Source organism: Zonotrichia leucophrys, unplaced genomic scaffold (genome assembly GCF_028769735.1).
Source record: "Zonotrichia leucophrys gambelii isolate GWCS_2022_RI unplaced genomic scaffold, RI_Zleu_2.0 Scaffold_284_66941, whole genome shotgun sequence".
Lineage (NCBI taxonomy): Eukaryota > Metazoa > Chordata > Aves > Passeriformes > Passerellidae > Zonotrichia > Zonotrichia leucophrys.
The window spans coordinates 58,411-66,941 of NW_026992489.1; positions in this window are offsets into that span (position 1 = coordinate 58,411).

Below are 8,531 nucleotides of genomic sequence, written 5' to 3' on the forward strand. Positions count from 1 at the left end.
ACTGGACCCTGTTAATCGGGGATGGCCAATATGTTTACAAGCTACAGTAGCAACAGCTCTTCTGGTAGAAGAAGCAAAGAAAGTTACATTTGGAGCTCCCTTAACAGTATATACCCCTCACAATGTTAGAAGCATATTGCATCAAAAAGCAGAGAAATGGCTCACTGATAGCCAGATTTTAAAGTATGAAGCTATCTTGATACATTCCTCTGAACTGGAACTTAAAGTCACTCCAGCTCAGAACCCTGCTCAATTTCTCTATGGGGAGCCAGCTGAAGAGCTTTCTCATAACTGTGTGGAATTAATTGAATTACAAACAAAAGTGAGACCAGATTTAAGTGAGATGGAGCTATCTAGTGGGGAAAAATATTTTATCGATGGCTCATCAAGGGTGATAGAAGGGAAAAGAAATTCAGGATAAGCTATTGGAGAAGGAGAAAATATGCCTGTAATAGAACGAGGAAAAGTAAGTTCTAGCTGGTCAGCTCAGGCTTGTGAATTATTTGCTTTATGCTGAGCTTTAGAACTTTTAAAAGATAAGGTGGGCACTATTTACACAGACTCAAAATATTCCTTTGGAATTGTACACACATTTGGAAAAATCTGGATGGAAAGAGGTTTGATAAACACTCAAGGGAAGAAACTGATCCATCAGAAGTTAATAATCAGAGTGCTTGAAGCGCTGAAAGAACTATGAGAATAGCTGTAGTACATGTAAGAGGTCATCAATGAGAGTCAAGCTGCTTAGTGAGAGGAAATAACACAGCTGACCAAGCTGCAAAGGAGGCAGCATGTAAACTAAAAGAAACTATCCAGCTGAACACTATAGCGTAAATTCAAGAGGAGCTGCCAAAAAGCTATACTACTCAAGAGGAAGAAAAAGCTATAAAAAGCTTAGAAGCTAAGAAAGAGCTGGGAAAATGGGTACTACCAGATGGGAGAGAGATTTTACCTAAGGTTTATGCTAGAAGGATTCTAAGCCAGTTACACCAATGTACTCATTGGGGAACAAGAGCCTTATGTGATCATTTTTTAAAACATTATGGATGTATTGGAATTTTTGAGCTAGTAAAACAAATAACACAGGGGTGTTTGACTTGTCAAAAAGTTAGCAAAAAGGTAATGAGACAAGCTTCAAGCGGCAGTAGAAAAATAGTCTACTGACCATTTGAAAGGGTTCAGGCGGATTACACTGAATTACCAAGGGTGAGCAGATGGAAATACTTGTTAGTATTAGAAGATCAACTGACCCATCGGGTGGAGGCCTACCTGGCTGCCCGAGCCACGGCGAAGTTTGTAGTTAAAATATTGTTGGAACAATTATTCCCCGATTTGGGGTTATCAGGGCCATTGATTCTGATCAGGACTCCCACTTTACTTCCAGCATCATAAAAGGAGTAACACAAGCTATGAGGATTTCCTGGGAATATCCCACCCCTTGGCACCCCCAGAGCTCTGGGAGGGTGGAAAGAATGAACCAAACTATAAACAGCAGTTAACAAAATTAATGATTGAGACACAAATCTCATGGGTAAAATGTTTATCTTTAGGATTGCTTAATATAAGAATCCTCCCAAATGCAGATACAGAAGTTTCTGCATATGAGATGCTTTATGGAATGCCCTATTCGCAGGAAGTACCTCAAACATCAGTAGTTGTAGCCGATATGACTATTCAAAAATACATGCAGGAGAAGGGACAACATGTCCTAGAACTAAGGGAGAAAGAAGTAATTGCTCAATCAGCACCTCTCGGATTTAGCATACATCAAATAAAACCAGGTAACTGGGTGCTGATTAAAACCTGGAAAGAAGAAAGTTTGTCTCCTAGGTAGGAAGGTCCATATTTACAGCTGTCCAAACTGTGGTAAAAGGCTGGACCTACGTGTCACGGATCAAAGGACCAGCAGAACCACTGACAGAGACAGAACCACCAATAGAGACGCCTGCTGAATCCCAGTGGAGAATTGCATCTACCTCCAGAGAACTGAAAATCAAGTTAAAAAGGGACTGATGTATGTCACGAAAATGCTCCTACCTTAAGCTGCAAAACCAGTTGTACTCACCAGAGGTAGAATGTACTACTCCAAACTGTAAGTGTTATCCATGAGGTTGTTTTAAGTGTAATGAGTGTGAAGAATATTGGTATACAAACCTGCCAAGGCGACAGATCCCTAATGTTCTCTGCTGTAATTGTACAAAAAAAAATAGAAAAATAAACTGATAGAATGTTGTGGGCTGCAGTAAGGAAAGCATATATTAAAACAGGAGATAAAGATTGGTAGAGAACTTGGGTACACAGAACAAGAGCAGGAATTGATTTGCAGGAAGTACCAAAGGCCAAATTAGAAAAAGTAGAGTGTGACAAGGGCAATTGGATACCAGATGAATATCAAGTTAAAGCACAAGAGTTGCAAGAAGCTAAGTGTTGCTGGAAGAAAGGGAGGCATATACACCAACCCTATTGTAGTCACACATCCCCTGAACTTAGGGGCCAATTGGCCTAAATTAAAAAGAAACAGGCCACAACCACAATAAATAGAGATCTGAAGGCTCGTGAGGCAAATGGCAAATATGAAACAAAAGATATCAGTGACTAAATCCCAAGGTATAAACTCTGCTACCGAGAAGATCTACATCTCGGCCCTTGGATGCAACCCAAGGAGCCTTGAGGGAGGTAGAGAGTTAAACGCCCTGAGGATTATTTCACTGTATTGATCATTGCATCCCAGGCAATGGGCCTTAGTAGCCTCACTCCTGAACTCCACGTAATCCACAAGCGAGCAGCAGGATCAGAGCCTATTGCTCCAGCTGTCTGTGACAAATGCAATCACACTGTCTGGTTCGGGGGAAAAATGGAATCAATGTTCATGACACATTCCCATGTTAGTGAAGTGTGCTATGACCATAACCAATTAAAGATGTGCACTATGGGTGGCAAATTCTACGGGGTTGGAGAAAATTTAAAACATGGACTGAAAGTTTCTCCCAAAGATAGATCCGTTTTAACCAACCTTCTCAAAGATGATGATGAACGAAGTTGTTTGCGATATGCCAAATTCTTTTGTTTAGCAAAGGACAGAGAAGGAAGAGACCCAAAAAGTAAAATATCAGAAGCAATTAAGTGAACAATACAAACAGTTAGAACAGCAGTATGGTGATAGGGGTCTTCTGACTTCAAATAGAACCTTTTTGGAGATCTAATGCAAGAAATTGCCACAGAATTAGAGTTATTCAACTGTTGGATTGGTGGAAGATTAAAATCAGCCAAAAAATGGCCATGGAGAGGTGAGAGTCTAGCTCCACAGCAATTTCTAAAATACAGCCATAGTCAAATTTCCAAAACATTGAAACAGCCTGAGGGATGGATTTTAAATTATCGAATAATTGGGACAGTTTGCATCAGCAGGGAGGGGAGAAAATATACTGAAGTGGTGGGTATACTCCCTACACATCTACTTTAGCTGTAAATTCAAACAATAATGCTAGAACTTGGCAGCCAACACCTCCTGCTCTGTACTGGAGCTTAAATAAAGAGAAAAATTGCAAATGGAACAACAAAACAAAGTTGTGCTGGCATAAAAGTCCTGGAGCTAACCCTTACCAATCCCTGGAGACCCTAAGAATATACTGAGAATAACCTGAGGCTGTAAATGACCCATGGAAAGTCCCAAATGGTATATATTGGATTTATGGGCAAAAAGCTTACAGTGAACTGCCCTGTAGATGGAAAGGATCCTGTACTGTAGGGATTATACAACCCTCCTCCTTTGTACTACCAAAGTCCAAGAGTAACTTGTTAGGAGCACCCTTATATGAAAACCTGAACAGGGAAAAAAGAGGATTGAAACTGGAGTTTCTAAGAGCAGGAGGGGACCAAAAATGGGGAGAAGAAGAGTGGCCAGCAGAAAGAATAATAGATTATCATGGGCCAGCCACTTGGGCTCAAGATGGAAACTGGGGATATAGGACTCCAATTTACCTGTTGAATTGGTTGATTAGACTGCAAGCAGTGGTAGAGGTAGTCTCGAATCACTCCTCAGAGGCCCTGGACTTGTTAAGCTGGCAGCACACTCAGGTGCAGGCTTTTGTGTATCAGAATTGAATAGCACTGGACTGTTTGCTGGCCAAAGAAGGGAGAGTGAGCGGGAAATTCAGTAAGTCGGAATGCTGTGTTGAGATTGATGATTACGGAGAAACCATCCGGGGTTTGGCAGCAGAGATCAAAAGGGTAGCTCATATCCCTCTCCTAAAATGGAATTCCATTCTTCAAGCCTCACGGTGGGACCAGATGCTTGGAGGACGAGCTTGGTGGAAGAAAATAGGTTTCCTGATATTGTGCTCTTTGGCTGGGTTATTGTTCCTACCTAGCCTTATTCCATGTTTTATCCGACTAATCCACTCAGTCATTCAAAGCATGCAGATTGCAGTAACCAACTCGGAATTGGCTACCGGAGAAGTTGGTCGATTTGAGAAAAGAGCTAAGATAACAAAAAAAAATGAAATTAAAAATGAGACCAAAAAGAGAAAGCTTAAAATATTTGGCCAGATTTGAAGTCCAGACACGAATAAGTAAGGTAAATGAAAATGTATACAAGCAGAGGGGGAGCTGTCAGATGCAAAGCTGTGTTTCATGTGAGGTACAAACAGGCGATGTGTGTAATTTGTGATTGCAATATGTGTGGAGACTGACAATAGGATAGTTGTGAATTCTAATATTAACTGAGGAAAATAAAGCATGGAAAAAGGCCTTTGAACCTATCTTTTGTTTGCAATTAACCCTGATTAATTTAGGAATACTGGAATTAAGGTGTTAAAGAGGTTGCTTTTGCTTGCATTTAATCCATAAAAATGTTCTGCAATAATAACCTTTTTAAGTATAATTTTAGATTATTAAGTGTATCCTTGAAACTATAGCTTTGGAATATATATAAAGGAAATATTCTTATCTAACGCCTTATTGAAGCAGAGAAAAACAGCTTGAGAATGGAAGATGGCCGTGGAGCCCCGCCTGGCCCGGGCGTTGCTGCTGCCGCCCTCTGGCAGCCGTGCCCTGGGGCGGCAGCGTGCGGCAAGGACCGGGCTGAGCCCTGCCGGGCCGGCAGCCCGTGTGGCCACAGCGCCGGCAGCGCCGCTGGCAGGGAGCTGTGCCGCTGGGGCCGTGACAGGCTCTGTGTTCACAGGCATGGCCGGGCGGCGCCTGAGGGGGCAGCAGCAAGAGCTGCAACTGATCTGCGCTGGTGAGTGAGTGAGGGCAGCGGGCTGACCGCGGGGGCTGAGGGGGCAGCTGCAAGCCCTGCCCCGGCTGCGGAGGGCTCTGCTCCCTGTGCGGACGAGGAGTGGCGTGGGCAGAGCACAAGGAGATTTCAGCGCCACCTGGGCGATTCATGGCCAGCAGCTTCGGGCTGCTCCCGTTGGTCCCTGCACCCTCCTGGCCATGGCTAGAACCGGCTGGGATGGCCCTGGCAGGGGGCTCTCCTCGGCTCCCGGCAGCTCCAGGATCTGACCATGGCTCTGTCCCTCTCTCTTTCAGCCCTTGAACACCTGACAGAGGACACTAGCAGTGCCGTGTCAGATGTGGCAGTTGAAACATTGTACGTCCTCCAAGCACTGCATAGTGGGCCATATTCCCTTATCCAGAGGCTGCAAGACCAGCTTTACAGGGCATGGAGGACACGGCCTCGTCTGTCGGGGCTCAGCTGGCTGCGCTGCTGGAGCTCTGCAGAGAGCTGATCCCAGAGACTCTGTCTGCTGGGGACACCTGAGCCAGCAGCTGTGGTAGTGTGTTGTTAAGTTTCTTGTGTTATTCCCCCAATTTATGTATTGTTCTCCCCTATTATGTGTAAAATGGTTTCGTTCCCCCAGTTTTTCCCGCCACTGCTAGCCTGTCAGCTAAGTTGCTATAGCAACTGCTATTCATAGTTGCCGATATATAATTGCTTCTCCCCTGGTTTCCCTTATAAGTGAAAGTTGTTTCCTCCCTGTCCAGTCAATCACTCCCTTCCTCCTCCCAGGTTTCGAGAACCTTCTCCTCTCTAGGGATGGTGGTTGGCTGGGGTCCCAGGACACCTCCTTTACCTTTTGATTATTGGTCTCCATGGAGTGTCAGTTCTGTGAAGTTCATCCCCTCACCTTTCCTGATTGGCTCTGTCTGTACCCACCCCCTTGCTTTATAATCCTGTTTTCACCCCCTATGAAAAAAAACTTTTTCCCGGATGGTTTCCCGGTGTTTGGATGCGGCATCACCGTCAATAAACCGATGTTTAACCCCCGGGAAATGGTCAGTTCCGTTCCTCTCCTATACCAGCGAGGTACGCCAGTCCGCAGCCAGCACAGCCCGAGGCCATCAGACGCTGGAAGGGTGCTGGCCAGGAATTGCAGAGGGGCGTCGGCCTTTCGCCCTCAGCTAGTCGGATTCTAAACTTCGGGCCACATACGTTCTCCTCTGCAGATGGCGCCCACGCGGGGGCTTTACTGTACCCCGCGGACTGGACTTTAAATCTACTAGCCGTCAGACTTCCTCCGGTGTCAGTGGACTAATCCGCCTGAACTTTTCGTTTGCAACGCTCTTTGATTAGGTGAACCCCGGACTCGGTTCCTCCCCTGCCCTTTTAATTTTCCCTGGGAGCTCTACGAGGGGGACTGCCGTCTGCCGCCTTTCGCGCTCGTGGTGTCCCGGCACGGTGACGCCCGGCCCAGCAGCGGGGCTCTCGGCGCAGCGCTGACTGGTTGCGGCGGGCTCATTCAGCGCGGGGCGGCTTTTCCGCGCGGTTTGCCGCGGTGGGGTCGCTACACCCCCCACGATCATGGGTGTGGGTCAGAGCAAAACCCAAAAAGGAGTTTTTTTTGTAGTTAAGGGTTTGTTACTTGGAAGAGGTTTTACTGCCCCCAAGAAAGAGTTGATAGTGTTGATTAGATGGGTATTTTCACATTTCCCTGAAGTTTCCCCAGAAGTTGCGAAAGAGCCGCGCTTTTGGGCAGCCGTTGTGGCCAAATTAGACCAACAGGTTAACGCTGGGGAACCCCGGTTGTCTAACGTGGCATACTGGGCAAGCAAAGTATTAACTTCGCTGCGCCCAGCCGGGAGTTCAAGAAACGATCTTTCTTCTTCTTGTTTGTTCCCTAGTTCTCCCAGTTCCCGCATCCTTACCCCCAGCCCTCTCCCTCTTCACACAGGCAGGAGCCCTCGAAAGGGATTTTAAAGGCCAACAAAAAGCAGGGAAACCATTCTGCCCCTGCTCCCTCTCGACCTGCTCAGCCTCCCCGTCCGAGGAGCCCTGCCCAAGTTCCTCCATCCTCCCCTTCTACCCCAGTTCCCAAGTCCCCAGTTTCAACCCCTAAGTTTGTTCCGCTTAGTAATGAAATTCCACAAAGTAGCCCCTTTACTGTCCAAGATGGCGGGGACCACGCGGTCTCTGCCGCCAGAGCTCCTTCTTCTTCTGCTAACCCGTTCCTCCCAAGCACCAACCCCTTCCTTCACCCTGACCACACCCCTTGCCCAGTTACTCCTCTCTCATACCCTCCCTCCGTCCCGCTCACTCCTCAGCACTCCGCCCCACCTTCAGCTCCTCCTCAAACCCCTCCCCCGGTTCAGCCCCCCACTCCCTCCCCCCTGCTCCGCTTTCGTTTTTCCCTCCGCCTCCGAACGCCGTCCGGGGGGCGGAGAAGGGTACTTTGCCGCGCCCACTCCCTTGCCTTACGTCAGCGCCAAACCCCGCCTCAACCTCCTCCAGTTTCGGTTCCCACGCCACCCCCCCCAGCTCTCACGCTTTGTGTTCAGAGGAGGGGGGGGGGGAAAGCCGGAAACTGGAGCAAGCTCCCCTATTAGAAGCCGCTCCTGTAACATATCATCTAGGAGAAGGGGGAAATGCACGGGCACAGTGGGTGCCTTTAGCACAGGTCCGAATAAAGGAGCTGTGCAAGGCTCAGAAAGATTACTCCCGGGAGTCAGAATTCTTCCGGGGTTTGCTACATAATACCCTCGCTCAGGGAGATTTGGTACCGACGGATTTAAGGTCCCTCTTCTCTAGCCTGCTCAGACCCATGGAATTTAGAGTCTGGGTGAGGGAATGGAGGAGGGAAATAGTGGAAGTACTCCCAAATTTTTGGGGGAACCTTACACTGTCCCATGACGCAGATGGTCAGTTAATTACCCAAGAACATCTTTTGGGTGAAGGACAGTGGGCTGAAGGGGCAAATCAAGCTAAAGCCTTATTCCCATCCCAGCTAGTAGAGACGGCCCGAGCAGCTGAGCGGGCCTTCTTCAAGTTAGAGGTAGTTACCTCCCAATGGGAAGATGCTGAGGTTTTGCAAGGAGCGCAAGAGCATACATGGAATTTATCGAACGCCTATACTAGATATGTGGAAGCGCAAGCGCTCGGGAGTGGATGACAGGAAAATATGTTGAGCAGATGCTTATGCAATGGCCACGCTAACTGCGAAAGGCTATAAAAACTCTCCCTCGAAGTCCTAAGGCCCACGTAGGAAGCCCTGATAGATGTTCGTTGTGCGTCAAGTCTCCTGGCCCAAGGC